Raw genomic sequence first — 20,786 nt, 5'->3', positions numbered from 1 at the left:
CATAGAAAACTTTTTTTAAAAAATACTGGAAACCTTTTATTCACTTTTTGCACAAAGAAGAGAAGGGCTTACCAGTTCTGAGTTTTGAAGAATAGATAAAAGTTGTTTGTTGATGTTGTTATAATATGAGAAAAGTATTAGTAAAGAGAAGTCTAGAAGGTGAAGCATATGATATTAGCTTTCTTTGTGAGTAGATCTGGATAGACCGAAGGTCACCTATCTCTCCCCCCCCCCCTTTCCCCTTTTCTTTTTCCCTTTTTTCATTTTTTTAAAGAGAAGGGTGCATAAAAAGAGAGGGTGCAGATAAAAGCAATGCTACATGGAAATGAAGTGTGTATAAATATGAGCACCAATGGAAACTAAGTGTAAGCAAGATACTGTAAAATTGAAACAATAAAAAATATTGTTATACAGAAAGACATAGAGATGGTATGGCTATCCAAGACCTTTTGTTTACTAATGTGGACCAGGAAATGCCCTCTATTATTCCCTTGGCTGATCTAGAATCAGTCACCGTCTCTTGGTTTAATCTACCTTACAAGATAGTTAGAAGGCTATAAATAAAGAGAGTATTTAGATTCTGGAGGAAATGAAGAATATACATGCAATAAAAAAATAAAGTAAATGTATGTGAGAAATGTCCTACATTACCAATAGTCCATAATCACAGCACGATATTAATCATTCATAATAAGACCTACCTACTCCAGCACATTAAAAAAAGCCAACTGTACATTGTATGGGAACTCACAATGTGCATATTTCCATGCATATGTATTAGAGACAAGGAGCAATTTTCTACTGCGTTTGGAAATGTACCTTAAGGATACCCTGGAGAGGAAGAAATGTCTTAAAGGCTGCTACCATTTCCAATTCCTATAAATCACACTAAACATTCAAATAATGTACCTTGCTATTCATTTACTCTTGACATACAACTCTACTTTCTGCATAATCGTCCTCAACTCAAATTTTAACAGTGCAGCCCTATGGGTGTCTATTCAGAAATATTATTGGATTCATTGTGGTGGATCTCCAAATAAAGGTGTAGAGGACTATAACTGTAAAGCAATGATTCTTAACTTGTGGTCACCCAGATGATTGTGATTTCAATTCCCAGAATCTCTGACATTGACCATGCTAGCTGAGATTTCCTGAAACCTATTGCTCTCAATCCTTGTGAAAAAGTTCCAATAAGACTTACTATACACAAAATTGAATTAAAATTTATCTGTGTCCCTTTCCATCCCTTAATGTCATATTTTCCCAACTGCCTTACATTATATATGCATCATGTGCTATCCCCATCATAGTAATAGTGAAATAACAACAATGGGCTAATTTGCAGGGCACATGGCACCTCACCCCATAAATTATGGGTATAATGTTGGACAATAATAACATTTGTTGGATGATTTTTTTAAATAAATTATTGAGAATTTTATTAGGAAAAAGACTTTCTTTCTCACTCTCTACTCATGAAATAAGACATATGGAAATAGTCCATGTTTATACCTACTCTTTGTGGATCAGATACACTCATGCCAAGCAACTGACATTACTGTCAAGCACACTGCATCTCTACAGATGGCAATCACTGCCGGTTATTTTGCAGGCAGGTAGACCACAAATGTGATTGGAAATGAAGTTCAAACTCTCATCTACAGACAAATTGTCACTCTCCATTTATCTCTATTGTTAACACTGCTCGCAAATGGTCAGTCCTGGCTTCAACTCCATTGGCTCTATTCTCTGAAAGGTTATAATAGGCTCCTATCTCATAACATGATTGGACAGAATATTGCTTTAGCATCTTGTCTCATATCTCGTATCACAAGAGGACTCGGTTTGATTTTCTTTTATTTGGAAACTTAGATCTAGCAGGATCTATGAAACAGTACATGTTTCTTATCAATGTTTAATAGGGCTGTGCAAATTTTCATAACACATCATAAGTTGGATCAAATTTGTTAGATTCACACGTACGACATTATATCCAATGTGCGAGCATTATCTGCATCAAAAAATTAAGAATCAAAAGTATTTTTTGTAATTTTCATAAATGTTGTAACTCTTTGTGATGCAGTTTTAATTCACAGAGCAACCAAGCACTACTTGGGCTGAGGGAGGAGGAGAGAGAAGTGGAGCTGTGGCCATTGCTCTTTAAATTCCCTACCACCTTGGCATACCCTCCACTCATGCTTGGAAAGGGAAAGAGAGAGGAGCTCCTCGCCAGGTTACTTTTCCAGACAGGCATAGGGCACAGGGTTGCACCAGAGAAGAGAGAGAAGGAGACTGTTAGTTGCTGCTTAGCTTATAGGTTACTGTAGCTGACTCTTTCCGCTGGGGAAAGAGAAGGAAAGAGAAGCTTTGCACACTGTAGAGAAATTGAGACAAGTACTGGCAGGCAGGGATTTGCTTATTTGTTTTTGGGCTGGGTGGGTGTCTTTCGTTTTATGACTGTTTTGTATTTTTACTACATTTTAGGGAATCTTTGAGGGTTACTGCTCTCTGTGTGCTGTGTGTGCATAGAACCAAAAAGCACACAACTGTTTTTTTTCACCCAACTTGATGGGCTTGCTTGCAGTGGTAAAAGTGTCCTGTCCTCCAAGTGTGTCCACTACCCCACACCAGCTCACCTCACCCTGCCCCACCCACTCATAGCAGCTAAAAAGATTTTTCCTTGCAAAACATTGAAACATTCCCCAAAAATCAGGAGACGTGCTAATCTTTCTGAAACTTGGGGAGAATGATGCCATGGTTATGTTATGTAATTGTAGAGTAATTTCAGGACACAACACTTGTGGTTTGTTTTTAAAATATATTTTTGTTAAAACCAAAACAATTTCCCAAAAATCAATATACGAGTGAAACATTCTGGAACTTGGGGGAGGGGGGATAACAGTGTAAATGTGTTCTACCAGCTTAACCCCAATAGCTCTAAAAATTAGGGAGAAAGGAGCCACAGAATCCCCCCCCCACACACACACACACCAGCATTTACTTAAACAAAATAGTAACAGAATTTCATTACTATCATAATACTGATGAAATTTTTACTAAGTATACTTTAGAAACACTTTAGAAATGAAATGCTAGTGAGCCCTAATTTTGTAATGACTTTTGAAACATTTTTTATCAATCATACTTCCCTAATATTTAATTTAGCTTACTTTTCAAATTGTTTCTGATCAGTAAATAAAATTGTGAAAGTTTTGGCTCATGGTTCTTAGAGTAAAATTGATTATTTTTCTTGTTGGATCCAAATAATGCCTATTAAAATGAGATAAATTTGTTGTGGTTTTTTTTTAAAAGTAACTAATGCAAAAGCAATTAAATGCAGACCTGAGGATGGTGCTAGAAAGTGAACTGGGCAAGGCTGTCTTTTCCATTCTTACAAAAAGCGGGAGAAAAAGCCAATATCCGTCAGCTTCACTTTACATGGAAAGATTCCTTCTCAGCTTGCATCTGATGCTAAACTGTTAAATTCGTTGTAGCAGATTGAGTGTCACAGACAGTAATGTTCACGCAGCAGCAGTTCCTGCTGAGATGCCAAGTAAAAAGCAGCTGAAAAGTGTGTCTATCTCTCACCAGACAGATTCCAGGTGTATAATGAGAAATGGAATCAGCCAGTCCCTATGGGGATGAGGGCGGAGGGAATTTAGGAGAAAAAGGTGTCCTTTACATAATATATATCCATCAGTTTTGGCATTATACATCCTGAGCTTAGTTTACACTGAGCAGCTATCACACTTACCAATGGAACAGAGACATGCAACATTTTATTTGTCAGCGTTTTTTTTTTTTTTTTAGTGGCGTAAGATAATAAAAGAAGGAGCATAGACATGTGGTCTGCAAAACAGTCTTTAGTAAGAGACTAATTTAGGCACCCAGAAAGCCATTGCGCAATTATGTCTCCCATTCAGAAACTGTGCAGTTTTTTAAAATATGCATATCAGGCTGTCAGGAAGCATAGATGGTGGTCTACATGTGGGTTGATGGTAGAACAAGTGGGTTTTGTTTGTCTTCTTCCAGAGGAGTTGCTTCTTGCTGGTTTCTTTAAAAGGCCTTTGAAATAGCAGCACACAAGGCAGCAACGTGGAGGTGGTGCATTCCAAAGCTCCTTCAAAAAAGAATGTAAATAGATGGTAATATCTAATAGACTCAAAACTAATTTTTAACAACATTCTGGGGGTACATGCTTTTCTTTTTAAAAGTGACTCATATTAACCAGCTAGGACTATTCAGGCAACAAAATTTCATTCAACAATTAAAAAAAACAATTTAAGCTTCTGAGGAATCTAATTCTTCAGAAATACTTATATACAGAATTTCAAGTAAGGCACATTTTATGCCCACAGTGCCAAGGTCACTGTGTATTATTATGTATTATTGCCATTGTATGTAATATGTATGTAATATATAATATGTATGTAATATGTATGTAATAATGCATTATTGCCATTGTTATTATCATTATGTATTCTAACTTTCTCCCAAACTGGGTAATCAAGGAAATGTATAAGTTACACATATCAAAATAAATACTGGTAAAATCCCATACAAACATAATTGAGAACATCCAAAAGATTCCCACAGCTAAGGAGTGTTGAAAGCATTCATCAGTTAACTGTTGCCATTAATTTGTTAATTTATTCACATCAGCCAAAAAAATCAGTCTAGACCAGTATTTTTAATGCAGTGGCTAAGTGGATTCATTTGGGAAGCTCATGACCGAAATTTCCAGGAACCAAGGTCCAACCATTCTATTAGACAAAGTGAGGCAGCTGAAGGGGATGGATAAGAGTTGCCTATGCCATGGGGCTTATTGTGGATCCCCAGTGCTAAGCTATTGCCTTCAGGCACAATGAAAATGATTATTTAAAAAGATTCAGTTGTCAGCTTGACCAGTTTTCTATATGTGGAATGGCTTTTGCCTCAGGGTGAAAAGTTTGAGGCTGCCCTACCAGGCATACATCTGACGCTTATTCTCTGGCTCCCCTGACATGAAGATATTGGACCTCGGGCTGTCTCTGCCTTAACAATGAAAATGCTACCCAGCTGGAGCTGATCCCCCTCTCCAAAAATCCCTACACATAAGCCCAAATCATGGAACGATCTTCAGGAGAACTGGGAGAGGAGGGAGGGTGACTCTAGCATCTGACAGATGAAGAGGACGTGTGGATATGTGAAAGGGCAAGATGAAGGAAGAAAGAGGTTCAGTGAAGTTGACACTTGTTGTCTAACATCCTATTAATATAACTTTCCTTGCACTTTTTATGCATTTTCACTGTGGAGGTTGGTGTTCTGTTCTTCCTTTCATAATATCCAGAGCCACCTGCCCCACCCCTTTATAACACACACTTTGGAGTGGAAACATTCAGAGAAAGAAGAGGAGGGAGATTATTAGGAATCTGTAGTGGGCTGTGTCTCTGAGGTCCCTTCTACACAGCTGAATAAAAACCCACATTATCTGCTTTGAATTGGAATATATGGCAGTGTAGACTCAGATAATCCAGTACAAAGCAGATATTGTGGGATTTTCTGCCCTGATATTCTGTGATATAGCGATGTGTGGAAGGGCCCTCCGTTTGAGGAGCCAGAATCTGAAGCAGAAGGGAGTCCTGCACCCCAGCAGGAAGTTGCAGATGCCATCATTCCTTGAGAGACAAGGCACAAACAGACATTGAATTACTATGAATCTTTCTTTTTATAAGAGATGTTGACCTAATTAGACACATATGTGCTGACTATAAATCTCCATTATCTTCCTAGCAACCTTGTTGCTTTCAATCATCTATTGTGGACATGCAGTACTTTTTGTCATACAGGCAGTCCCCAAGTTACAAACATCCAACTTACAAATGACTTATAGTTAAGAATGAGGCTGAAACAACAGAAAGTGATCTACCCTCAGAAGGGAGATTCATTCCTGAAAGAGTTATCATGGAGAAAAGGTGTCTCCACTGAAGCTTCCTCACCAATCCTTGTTATTCAAAATCCATTTATCACGAGGACATAAACTGATTAATCACACTTTAAATCTGGTTTCTGCTTCCTGCAAAATTCTGGGGTTTGTAATTTACTGAGGATGTTACAGTCTCCTCCCTAAACTACAAACCCCAGAATTCTACAGGAGGCAGCAACCAGATTTAAAGTGGATTGATTCTCTAGTGTGATGAAGCCTAAAATGAAGTGAAATCTTATGAACAGGGGTAGACAGCAAAATAAACACCACTGGGGTATTAGCCCTTCCCTATGCCATCCATATATATATACAGAGTTACACTTTAAAAATGTACCTGTTTGGACTTATATACAAATTCAACTTAAGAACCAACCTACAGACCCTATGTGTAGGTTGGTTCTTAAGTTGAATTTGTATATAAGTCAAAACAGGTACAACAGGTACAGGTGCGGGGCTTGATGAATGCAAAGCTGGGGTGAAAATTGCTGGAAGAAACATTAACAACCTCAGATATGCAGATGACACCACTCTGATGGCCAAAAGCGAGGAGGAGCTGAGGAGCCTTCTAATCAAGGTGAAAGAAGAAAGCGCAAAAGCTGGGTTGCAGCTAAATATCAAAAAAACCAAGATTATGGCAACAAGAATGATTGACAACTGGAAAATAGAGGGAGAAAATGTGGAGGCTGTGACAGACTTTGTATTTCTAGGTGCAAAGATTACTGCAGATGCAGACTGTGGCCAGGAAATCAGAAGATGCTTACTTCTTGGGAGGAGAGCAATGTCCAATCTCAATAAAATAGTAAAGAGTAGAGACCTCACACTGGCAACAACGACCCGCATAGTCAAAGCCATGGTATTCCCTGTAGTAACCTACGGATGTGAGAGCTGGACCTTAGAGAAGGCTGAGCGAAGGAAGATAGATGCTTTTGAGCTGTGGTGTTGGAAGAAAGTTCTCAGAGTGCCATGGACTGCGAGAAGATCCAACCAGTCCATCCACCAGGAAATAAAGCCCGACTGCTCTTTGGAGGGAAGGATACTAGAGACAAAGTTGAAGTATTTTGGCCACATCATGAGGAGACAGCAAAGCCTAGAGAAGACAATTATGCTGAGGAAAGTGGAAGGTAAAAGGAAGAGGGGCTGACCAAGGGCAAGATGGATGGATGGCATCCTTGAAGTGACTGGACTGACCTTGAAGGAGCTGGGGGTGGTGACAGCCAACATGGAGCTCTGGCATGGGCTGGTCCATGAGGTCACGAAGAGTCGGAGATGACTGAATGAATGAACAACAACACAGACCCTATGTGTTTGTTAGGCTTGTTTGATCAAGAAAAAATTGGTTCTAAACTTGCTTCGTTTCCAGGGGGCGCCAGCGTTTCGAATTTCAGAGGACTTCCAAAATTTAAGATTTCAAAATTTCGAAATTTCCAAAATTTCATTAATTACGAATCGATTCGTTAATGGTGGACGCGATTGCGCAGTGCACTAAAAACACCTCCAAACGGGACAGGGGGAACTTCTGAAGCTTTCCTCTCCCTCTGAAGAGGGGGAGAGGAATAATATAATATAATATAATAATAATATAGTAATATAATATACAATAACATAATAAAATATAATATACAATAATATAATATTATTATTGTATATTATATTATATTATTGTATATTATATTATATTATATATATTATATTATATATTATTATATTTTATTATTATAATATTATTATATTATATTATATTATTGTATATTATATTATATTATATTATGTTATTATAAATTATATTACTATATTATATTATATTATATTATATTATTATAGTATTATTATATATTATATTATATTATTATTATTATTATTATTATTATTATTATTATTATTATTATTAGAACAAAAATAGCTAGAAGCACTTAATTCAGTGTATCTACTTCTAGTATCAAGAACTAAAGTCTGTAGCAAATTGCTGTGCCAAAAACGTAATTTAGCAAATAATCCAGATTATCCTGGTATATAATCTGGTATAAGAACAGTTCAAGCAAACTGCTTCAGAATCACGGGGTTAGAAAACACAAGAAAACATTGGGTGGAAGCAAGGAAAAGTGTTCTCAAAAAACTGTCCCAAGCCCATAGCATGCCCAAAAGCAGAAGATTAAGTCAGAATGAGATGTCCATCCAAAAACAATCCGATGTAAGAATCCAGTCTTTAAACCGCTTTGAAACGGCTTGTGTCAACCCAACTAAACGTCTTTCTTGGCCAGCAGCTTAAAACTATTCTTATATAATATAATATTATATTATTATTATTCGCCAGCAAAGGATCACCGCCGTGTCGTGGCGCTGGAGCTTGAGCACCTCAATGATGTCATGAGCGAAACCGTGAAGGGCCACCCAAGACGAGACGGTCGTGGCAGAGAGGTCAGACCAAGCGTAATCCCTGGGGAAGGCAATGGCAAACCACCCCAGTATCCTTGCCAAGAAAACTAAATGGACCAGTACAACCAGAGATATGTCGGTATGCCATTGGAAGATGGGACTCCCAGGTCGGAAGATGGCCAAAATGCTACTGGGGAGGAGCAGAGGATAAGTTCAACTAGCCCCAGATGTGATGACGCAGCTAGCTCAAAGCCGAAAGGAAAGCTAGCGGCCGATGGTACTGGAGGTGAATGACGAATCCGATGCTCTAAAGATCAACACACCATAGGAACCTGGAATGTAAGATCTATGAGCCAGGGTAAATTGGATGTTGTTATTGGTGAGATGTCAAGACTAAAGATAGACATTCTGGGGGTCAGCGAACTTAAATGGACTGGAATGGGCCACTTCACATCACATGACCACCAGATCTACTACTGTGGACAAAAGGAACACCGAAGAAATGGAGTAGCTTTCATAATTAATAAGAAATTCGCTAAAGCAGTGCTTGGATAAAACCCAAAAAATGACAGAATGATCTCAATTCGAGTGTAAGGAAAGCCTTTCAACATTACAGTGATCCAAATATATCCCCAACCAAAGCTGCTGAAGAAGCAGAAGTAGATCAGTTCTATGAGGATCTGCAGGACCTACTGGATAATACACCAAAAAGAGACATTATTTTCATTACAGGAGACTGGAATGCCAAGGTGGGAAGTCAAATGACAACTGGGATCACAGGCAAGCATGGTCTGGGAGAACAAAATGAAGTGGGACGTAGGCTGATAGAATTTTGCCAGGAAAACTCGCTGTGTATAACGAATACGCTCTTCCAACAACCTAAAAGACGGCTTTATACATGGACTTCACCAGATGGTCAACACCGAAATCAGATTGACTATGTCCTTTGCAGCCAAAGGTGGCGGACATCCATCCAGTCGGTGAAAACAAGACCTGGGGCTTACTGTAGCTCAGATCACGAACTTCTTATTGCTCAGTTTAGAATAAAACTAAAGAGATCAGGGAAAATACACAGACCAGTTAGATATGATCTCACTAACATTCCCAGCGAATATACAGTGGAAGTGAAGAACAGATTTGAAGGACTAGATTTAGTAAACAGAGTCCCAGAAGAACTATGGACAGAAGTCCGCGACATTGTTCAGGAGGCGGCAACAAAGTATGTCCCAAAGAAAAAGAAAACCAAGAAGGTAAAATGGTTGTCTGCTGAGACACTGGAAGTAGCCCAAGAAAGGAGGAAAGCAAAAGGAAACAGTGATAAGGGGAGATATACCCAGTTAAATGCGCAATTCCAGAGGTTAGCTAGAAGAGATAAGGAACTATTTTTAAATAAGCAATGCATGGAAGTGGAAGAAGACAACAGAATAGGAAGGACAAGAGACCTCTTCCAGAAAATTAGATACATTGGAGGTAAATTTCAGGCAGAAATTGGTATGATAAGAAACAAAGATGGCAGGGACCTAACAGAAGCTGAAGAGATCAAGAGAAGGTGGCGAGACTATACAGAAGATCTGTATAGGAAGGATAATAATATTGAGGATAGTTTTGACGGTGTGGTGAATGAATTAGAACCAGACATCCTGAGGAGTGAGGTTGAATGGGCCTTAAGAAGCATTGTTAACAACAAGGCAGCAGGAGACGACGGGATCCCAGCTGAACTGTTTAAAATCTTAAAAGAGGATGCTGTCAAGGTGATGCATGCCATATGCCAGCAAATATGGAAAACACAAGAATGGACATCAGACTGGAAAAAATCAACTTATATCCCCATACCAAAAAAGGGAAATGCGAAAGACTGCTCAAACTTCCGTACAGTGGCCCTTATTTCTCATGCCAGTAAGGTAATGCTCAGGATCCTGCAAGGAAGACTCCAGCAATACATGGAGCGAGAGTTGCCAGATGTTCAAGCTGGGTTTAGAAAAGGCAGAGGAACGAGAGACCAGAATGCCAATATCCGCTGGATAATGGAGAAAGGCAGGGAGTTTCAGAAAAACATCTATTTCTGCTTCATTGACTATTCAAAGCCTTTGACTGTGTGGATCATAATAAATTGTGGCAAGTTCTTGGTGGGATGGGCATACTAAGCCACCTTGTCTCTCTCCTGAGGAATCTGTACAAGGACCAAGTAGCAACAGTAAGAACTGACCACGGAACAACAGACTGGTTCAAGATTGGGAAAGGCGTACGGCAAGGCTGCGTACTCTCACCCAACCTTTTTAACTTGTATGCAGAACACATCATGCGATGTGTGGGGCTTGAAAAATGCAAAGCCGGGGTGAAAATTGCTGGAAGAAACATTAACAACCTCAGATATGCGGATGACACCACTCTGATGGCCGAAAGCGAAAGGAGCTGAGGAGCCTTCTAATCAAGGTGAAAGAAGAAAGCGCAAAAGCTGGGTTGCAGCTAAACGTCAAAAAAACCAAGATTATGGCAACAAGAATGATTGACAACTGGAAAACAGAGGGAGAAAATGTGGAGGCCGTGACAGACTTTGTGTTTCTAGGTGCAAAGATTACTGCAGATGCAGACTGTGGCCAGGAAATCAGAAGATGCTTACTTCTTGGGAGGAGAGCAATGTCCAGTCTCGATAAAATAGTGAAGAGTAGAGACATCAGACTGGCAACAAAGATCCACCTAGTCAAAGCCATGGTATTCCCTGTAGTAACCTACGGATGTGAGAGCTGGACCTTAGGGAAGGCTGAGCGAAGGAAGATAGATGCTTTTGAACTGTGGTGTTGGAAGAAAGTTCTCAGAGTGCCTTGGACTGCGAGAAGATCCAACCAGTCCATCCTCCAGGAAATAAAGCCCGACTGCTCATTGGAGGGAAGGATACTAGAGACAAAGTTGAAGTACTTTGGCCACATCATAAGGAGACAGCAAAGCCTAGAGAAGACAATGATGCTGGGGAAAGTGGAAGGCAAAAGGAAGAGGGGCCGACCAAGGGCAAGATGGATGGATGGCATCCTTGAAGTGACTGGACTGACCTTGAAGGAGCTGGGGGTGGTGACGGCCGACAGGGAGCTCTGGCATGGGCTGGTCCATGAGGTCACAAAGAGTCGGAGATGACTGAACAAATGAACAACAAACATTATTATTATTATTATTATTGTTGTTGTTGTTGTTGTTGTTGTTGTTGTTGTTGTTGTTATTATTAAGAATGGATGGACATCTGTCAGGGGTGCTTTAATATACAATTATATTAATATAATATAATAATATACAATTATAACATATAATGTAATATAATAATAATATAATATCATATACAATAATAATATAATATAATAATATCATATCATATATAATAATATTATATTATTGTATATTATAATATATTATGTTATTATATATTATATTACTATATTATATTATTATTGTATATTATATTATATTATTATTATATTACATTATATCCTCCCGATTCTTCTCCTCCAGCTAGCTGCAGGATTCTGAGTTATACGGCTGTGTGGAAAGGTCCTGGGTTATCTGAGTCCACACTGCCATATAATCCGGTTCAAAGCACATATTGTGGGATTTTCTGCTTTGATATTCTGCGTTATATGGCTGTGTGGAATCGCCCTGGGTTATCTGAGTCCACATTCCTGATAGTTCGGCTGATATGCTGATCAGTAAACATATTCATGGATTTTCTGCTGTTATAGTATTAAGACTCTTACCCATGCTGTGACAGTAATCTGGCCCCCCGTTTAAAAAGTTTGAGGATGCCTGATATATAGTAATAATAGTTTTAAGCTGCTGGCCAGGAAGACAGCCAGTTTAAGCTGGCTTAAAACAAGCCGTTTTAAAGCGTTTTAAAGACTGGATTCCTGTAAGTGCTGACCATTCTTAATTTGGATTGTTTTTGATGGATATAATATAATATAATATAATATAATATAATATAATATAATATAATACATTACATTACATTACATTACATTACATTGCTGGTGGAGAGCAGAGGCAGGAATCAGAGAGGCACCATGGTGTGTTCTCATAGCCAGATGTAGGATGGGGACATAGTCTGCCGAGATCTCCAGAGAACCACAGCACATTTTTGGGAAGATATGTTCAGTCTGAACCTGGCTAATGGGTTACAGTGAGATACTTCTCTGAAACCTGCCTCCCACTTCTCCACTAGCAATGAAATGTCTGGACGTGGGGGTGGATTTTGCAGCATAATGGTAAGCCTTGTGGGTGGTGAATAGTGGATTGGGTGTGCTGAAACTTGTAGATTCTCAGTTCATGTTTAGTCATCTAGATTGAACTTCAGTTGCAAAATACATTTTAAAATGCTTTAGATGTTTCAAATTTCTCTGCGTGGGGGCGAGAGACAAGTGTTCATAACATTTGGGGTGACAACTTTTCATGTATTTCATGATATCCAGGAACTTCACATGATAAGAAACAGGTACTATTGCCTTGCTTTAAAAGGCTAAGGACCTCATCACATTGATGAGGTCCAGCATCATGATTTGCCAGCCTCTGTGGTGAATCTGAACTACATTGGGGTTACAGTAGGACAATTTTGGCACCTCGGCTGCCAGATGAAGCTTTTCCATCCCATGTGGTAAAGTGTCACCACTCTGCCAAAGCCCCGTTGTTTGTAATGGATCATGAGGCAGCTTCCATAGTGCTTGCGGCAGCATCCCACCATGCTGCCACCCAGTTCACCGCACCAGAATTCGCCTTATGTCATATGATGAGTGTCTGCGAACTTGCATCTTCAGGGGGAGTGTAACTCCATCCAACACAGGCTGTAACCCTATGTCCTGTTTGGCTTTGCGACTGACCAGGAGTACCTCTGTCTTGTCTGGATTCAGTTTCAATTTGTTCACCCTCATCCAGACCATCACAGCAGCCAAGCACCGTTTCAGGACCTGAAAGCCTCCTTAGTAGAAGGTGGGAAGGAGTGACAGAGTTGGATGCCATCTGTGTATAGGTGACAACACACCCTAAAACTCCAGATGATCTCCCCCAGTATCTTCATGTAGATGTTAAACAACATGGGGGACAGTACTGAACCCTGAGGAACCCCACAAGACAATGGTTGTGGAGTTGAACAGGTGTCCCCCAATAACACCTTCTGGGTGTGACCAGAAAGGACTGGAGCCACTGTAAAACAGTGCCTCCCAGACCCATTCCGGCAAGGTGTCTCAGAAGGATACTGTCCTCAATGGTATCAAAGACCACTTAGAGGTCCAGCAGAACCAACTGGGACACACTCCCCCTGTTTAGCTACCGGCTTAGATCATCAACTAAGGCGACCAAGGCTGTCTCAGTTCCATGTCCCGGTCTAAAGCCAGTCTTTGCTGGACCTAGATAATCCATGTCTTCCAAGAATACCTGCAGTTGTGAAGCCACCACATGTTCCAGGACTTTGCCCAAGAAGAGGAGATTGGAAATAGGCCAATAGTTGACGAATTGAGTGGGGTCCAGTGATGGTTTTTTCAACAGCTGTTTTATTACAGCTTGTTTTAAGCTCGCTGGAATATTGCCTTCCCTGAGGGAGGCATTAACCACCACATTCTCCCACTCGGCCAATCTCCCTCTGGCCTCCTTTAGAAGCCAGAATGGGCAGGAGTCTAGGATGCATGTGGTCACCCTCATTCCTCCAAGTATCTTGTCCACATCCTCAGGTTTCACTAATTGAAATGAATCCATCAAAATAGGACAAGCAGGTGCTCGTGTTAGATTCCCAGAGACTGCTGTTAACATGGTGTCCATGATGTAGAGATAAAATTTAGGGGTCTTTGCCAGGAGGCAGAGACCAATTTGACTCATCAAAGAGTTCTTTTTCCCTGGTGAGACAGAGAAGCATCCCATATTTTTCCCTGATTTCCCAATGAAAAGTCTCACCAGTTGAAGAAAGGCCATCGAGGTTTAATGTGATTCAGTTGAAACGGATGCAGAGCTGCAGTCATTCGCCAAAGCTAATCATGAGGGGAGTACACCAATACAGTCATATTTATAACAAATTCAAAGTTGCAGAGTTCAAACTCCCCGCGCTGGCTTCCCTGTTGTTCCCAGCCATGATTGGGCGATGGGCGAACAGCTGGGAGGTGGCCCTCCCGCCCCCGGTAACTCTGGACCAATCAGGAAGCTCCAGTGGTCCGTAGGATCCAATGGGGAGACCTCTGCCACCTGGTGGCAACAGCAAATCAGGAGAGAAGGAGGCAGGATGAGAGTTGTGAATCAACATGTGTAAAAATATCCAGATCCTTCCTGGCTGTGAGACAGGAGAACAATGATGGCAGCCTGAGGTTTAATGCTATCAATGGGAAGTGAACAAAAGCAGAAGGGAAGATTTCCCCTTATCTTACAGAAACTTTTGTCAAATAATTCTTTACTCTAGTGGGCCATTTCTGATGCTAGAGATAAGAATTTCCTTCTTTTATCCATGCAAGTGCGTCTTTGGCGTGAGGTTTCAGTAATCGCTAATGGCTTTTGTTTCTGAAGGCCAGGGGATTCCCTTACATATTTCTTTGGAGGGAGAAGGGGCAAAGGGTCAGGAATACAAGGAAACATAAAAAAACATATAGAAGTTATACACAGGGAAATCATATGCAGGTATCTTCCCATTCAGAGAGAAATTAATAATACCAATTATAAAAAGCAGATGATATCAGGACACAGCATGAATTCATAAGTTGTCTTGAAGAAAGTTCATGGGTAGGGAGCAAATCCTTGAAGAGAGTGAAGTCCAGGAATGTAGCAGAATTTTTTTAAAAAACCAACAAAGGGAGCCTATGGAGTTCCACTGGGCTAAGACACAAAGCCCTGCAGCGCTGGGATGGAAGCCGGTCCGATGGTCCTTGGAAAACTACAGCTCTCTCTCTCGAGAGAGAGGCAGAGACCCCAAGGTCTAGCCATTCCGAAGTTTCATGGGGTTCTCATTGTTGTTAAGGTCTTGGCAAATTGCCCAAGACTTAACCCCTATTGTGCAGTCTGGTACCTTTGTCCTTTGCAGAACTATAAGTCACCGTCCCTTGTTGGGGGGGGGGGCATGCTCGACTTCATCCAGGTCAGAACAGATCAAAGTGACTTTGTCCACAAAGAACCGTCGAGTTGTCAGGGTTCCATCCAGAATGGTGGGATTTAATAGACTTCTGACAACACGAAAAAGCTCTGCTGGATGGTTCTTTGCAGATGCAATATTTGGATTCTGTTTTGTTCTGCAAAATAGCCACTTACTTTAGGAAACAATCACAAAAGATTGAAATCCAACCAAGTTAAAACACTACAATGGATCCTGTCATTACTCAACATGGGCCCTAATAAACAGATGCAATTATGCTAGAGAAAGGTGTATTGGACTTACTTGACTTCTTGTAAGTTTCTGAAGATTGAATTGAAAAAACCCCAATAACAAATAGCCAAGACCTGCAGGGAAAAGGTCTGCAAGGCTAAAGCACAAAATGAGCTCAGGCTTGCCAGGGACATTAAAAACAATAAAAAGGGATTCTTTTCTTATGTCAGTAGAAAAAGGAAAACAAGGAGGTGATAGGGCCTCTTCAAGGAGAAGATGGGGCAATGCTGACGGGATAGGGAAAAGGCAGAACTACTTAATACCTTCTTTGCCTCGGTCTTCTCACAAAAAGAAAGACATCTTCAACCTCAGCAAGACGGAGTGGATGAGGGATTTGAGGACATCCAACTCCAAATTGGGAAACAAGTCATACAGGAATACCTGGCCGCTCTAAATGAGTTCAAGTCCCCAGGGCCAGATCAACTACACCCAAGAGTATTGAAGGAACTAGCGGAAGTCATTTTGGAACCATTGGCAACCATCTTTGAGAGTTCTTGGAGAACAGGAGAAGTTCCAGCAGACTGGAGGAGGGCCAATGTGGTCCCAATCTTCAAGAAGGGAAAAAAGGATGACCCAAACAACTACCGTCCGGTCAGCCTCACGTCAATACCAGGCAAGATTCTGGAAAAGATTGTTAAGGAAGTGGTCTGCAAACACTTAGAAGCAAATGCGGTCATTGCTAATAGTCAACATGGATTTATCAAAAACAAGTCATGCCAGACTAATCTGATCTCTTTTTTCGATAGAGTTACAAGCTGGGTAGATGCGGGGAATGCCGTGGATGTAGCGTACCTGGATTTCAGTAAGGCCTTCGACAAGGTCCCCCATGACCTTCTGGCAAGGAAACTAGTCCATTGTGGGCTAGGCAAAACTACAGTGAGGTGGATCTGTAATTGGTTAAATGGACGAACCCAGAGGGTGCTCACCAATGCTTCCTCTTCATCCTGGAAAGAAGTGACTAGCAGAGTGCCGTAGGGTTCCGTCCTGGGCCCGCTCCTGTTCAACATCTTTATTAACGACTTAGATGAAGGGTTAGAAGGCAGGATCATCAAGTTTGCAGACAATACCAAATTGGGAGGGATAGCCAATACTCCAGAGGACAGGAGCAGGATTCAAAACGATCTTGACAGATTAGAGAGATGGGCCAAAACTAACAAAATGAAGTTCAACAGTGACAAATGCAAGATACTCCACTTTGGCAGGAAAAACGAAATGCAAAGATACAGAATGGGGGATGCCTGGCTCGAGAGCAGTACGTGTGAAAAAGATCTTGGAGTCCTCGTGGACAACAAGTTAAACATGAGCCAACAATGTGATGTGGCGGCAAAAAAAGCCAATGGGATTTTGGCCTGCATCGATAGGAGCATAGTGTCTAGATCTAGGGAAGTAATGCTACCCCTCTATTCTGTTTTGGTTAGACCACATCTGGAATATTGTGTCCAATTCTGGGCACCACAATTGAAGAGAGATATTGACAAGCTGGAATGTGTCCAGAGGAGAGCGACTAAAATGATAAAGACTGTATATTCCAGCAATCAAAAAAAGCACATGACTTAGTTCTTATGGACTGCTCCAGCACATGTGCATGTCTGGAGAACAAGCCCTATGAGGAGCGGCTTAAGGAGCTGGGCATGTTTAGCCTGAAGAAGAGAAGGCTGAGAGGGGATATGATAGCCATGTATAAATATGTGAGAGGAAGCCACAGGGAGGCGGGAGCAAGCTTGTTTTCTGCTTCCCTGGAGACTAGGACGCGGAACAATGGCTTCAAACTACAAGAGAGGAGATTCCATCTGAACATGAGGAAGAACTTCCTGACTGTGAGAGCCGTTCAGCAGTGAAACTCTCTGCCCCGGAGTGTGGTGGAGGCTTCTTCTTTGGAAGCTTTTAAACAGAGGCTGGATGGCCATCTGTCAGGGGTGATTTGAATGCAATATTCCTGCTTCTTGGCAGGGGGTTGGACTGGATGGCCCATGAGGTCTCTTCCAACTCTTTGATTCTTTGATTCTATGATTCTATGTATTTGCTTGAATGCAATAGAAAGATGGAAGAAATTGGGCATGTTCAGCCTGGTAAAGAAAAGACTGAGTGGTGACATTATTACACTCACTAAAGAAATATCTAAAAGACTGTCACAGAGTGGTGGGTGGTGGTTTGTTCTTTGATGTCTCAGAGTTTGGGACCAGTTTTAATGGTTTTAATTCATAGGAAGGGAGATTTGGATTGAATATTAGAAGGAACTTTTTGCTAGTAAGAGCAGTTTAGCAATTGAACCTGTTATCTAGAGAAGTGATCAGGTGTCTTTCCCTGATGAGCATCCCCAAAAAGATTCTGGAGAGTAGCTGTTGGAGATTGCTCCTGCTGCAGTTCCTACATTGTGCAGGGGGTTGAACTCAATGGCTTATGAGGTAGAATTCTATTATTCTAATCACATGGAAGGATGTTTTAAAATCATGATTAGAACTACCATTAAGGAAAGCTGTTTCACTAAGCTTGTGCACACTGATAAAAAAAATCTGCTTGACACCATATTTTCCTGGCACACACTAACTCTGCAATGATCCCGCAAAATCCACACACATCACATACATTATGGTGAGATCACCATAACCAGCCATATAATTCCCTCTGCCCAACTCGCCTTAATGTTAGTGAATGATTTGTATTTCTCATCCTTCACATTTTTTTTTGGTTATGTAGCCTGGACATTCCACTTTTTTCTGTGATCATGCAAGCAAATTATATTTTCTGTTAAGTGGAGGTACACTAATACTGATATATGTAAGTTTCTGCACATAGAAACTTTCTTTAAAAAAAAAAAACCTATGATTCAACCTGGGGGAAAATCACTTCCTGGTGGGAATGTCACTTTCCACTAACTAGCTATGCTCAACTCTAACTCCTCCCCCAAACTACACAACAAAATAATGCCACCTAGAAGCCTGGCAACATGTCTAAAAATCCAAATTGTCTGTAAAGCCTCAGCAAAACGGTAACAGCTTTTTTTGGAAAAAAAAATGGATTGAAGCTCAAAGAAATGCATTATAAATGAATCATTACAGATGTTGTGCATCAGGCTCATAGTGTTTATGAGGTGAGTATGGTTTTTTTTTTTAAATCTGCTTAGACAAACCAATCAAAACCATAATTGAAAACACTAACACAGAAACTTTCCTTTGCTTGGCTATCTTAGTCCTTAGGACAAGGATGAGGAACATGTGGTCCTTGTATAGACTCTTGGGTTGCAGATCACATTATCTTTTACCAATGTTTCTGTTGGCTAGGGCTGAAAGGAAGTGCAGTCCAACAACTTCTGAAAAACCACATGTTCCTCCCTCCTGGCTAAGGGAGATCAACTGTATTTATTTTCAGGTTTTCTTAGGCAATATCCTTTGTACTTTGCCTCCAACACTTATAAAAACAGGCTTTTAAAATACTATAAAGCAATACTCTGTCACTACTGCCTCAAAAGGGATATTTGTGGTTTGGAGGTAGAAACCATGTTTTGCATTGCTGTAATTAGTGCTGCCACGAATGTATAAAAACAGTGTGTCTGCTCATTGTGCCCTATATTAAAAAGCACAGTAATTCCATATGTTGAGGCAGTCACAGGAAATAAAATCATATCCATTGTACTGAGTCTGCTTTTGTTGTTGTTGTTGTGCTTTGTATATGACTTCAAAACCTGTCCTTATTTATTATAGGAAAGAACAAGCCTGCCAGCAGTACTTGGCCTACTCATGATACAGAGAATGTTTGCAAAGCTGAAGGTCATTTGAATCCTTAGGCTCCAGGCCATAATTCCACTGAACTAATGTTTATCAAAGCGATGACTAATAAGGGATGCTTATCAAAGTGATGACTAGCAGGGTATGAGAATGGATAAAACTGACCTTTTGACATATAGGAATAAAACATCTCCTGTGTATTGCAAATCCAGGTTAATAATTACTTGAGATCACTGAGTGAGATGCTCCCCTCCCCCTTGGCAAGCTGTCATTGTTGCTATGGAAGGAGATTGGGCCTCCTATATTACTTGTATAGAAGCTGAAATATCCTCATCTTCCTAACATTGCTACTGTAATTAAATGGCTTCTATCCAGAGACACATTTCTTTGCCACTAATCTAAAGTGTCAAATAGATGCTCCTGAGGAACACTTAGAAAAATGATATATGCATTATAGTCTTTAATGAAGTTTCAGGTTGGACCTAGAGGCTGAATAAATGTGTGTGCACACACAAACTAGCTCCATCAGGACATGATTCTAATTTTTCACTCTGCTTTCATAATCTGTAATATGTGCCAAAATCATGAAAACATTTTTAAAAAGTCAAATCATGTAATTTTCTTTGTAAAATAATAATGCTGATTTCTGACATGTGCATTTTTTTCTCTTAGAGATGAATCTGGTGGTGACTGAGCATAGTGTGGTTTGAGCCAACACAGCTACAGTAACATTTTTAATGGGCAAGTGCTGTAAGTTGATCCTACAATGTGCTATGCATTCTGATCCTTTAATAAAAGCTTTCTGTTTCTAGCAGCATCACATTTCACCCTCCTTAGCCACATCTGATGAAACACACAATGCCTGTGATGGTGTCACTGCATAGAAGAGTCATGCCCCAACCATGAAACCAAGGAAAACAACAAAAAATGTGGATAGCAGTGTGTGCATAACTGCAGAATGCTTGTGGATCCCACTCACAATTTGCCAGAACACCTTGTCATGGTAATATATTGCAATATACAATGGAGCTCTTCAGTTCGAAAGTACAACTACAGCTGTGATTGCAAAGTGCAACCACAACTGAAAAAAGTCAAAACAGACATTTTTGGAAATGGAATAGTCTGTGACCTGCTTTCTCCTGCATTAGAAATTTCAATTCTAAACGTGAAAAAAAATCTACAAATCTTAGTAAATTCTCTAAAAACAAATTGAAATGAAATTCTCTCTAATCTCTAGTGGCCAAATTCAGCAACTACAGCTGTTCCCATCATAGAGAAGTCAATGTATCTATCTGCCATAAATACTGCAAAAGATGGGAAAAAACTTTCTGGGCAAAATAAAAAATAT

This window comes from Anolis sagrei, chromosome 2 (assembly GCF_037176765.1).
Source record: "Anolis sagrei isolate rAnoSag1 chromosome 2, rAnoSag1.mat, whole genome shotgun sequence".
Classification (NCBI taxonomy): domain Eukaryota; kingdom Metazoa; phylum Chordata; class Lepidosauria; order Squamata; family Dactyloidae; genus Anolis; species Anolis sagrei.
Note: the sequence above shows the minus strand (reverse complement) of the source record.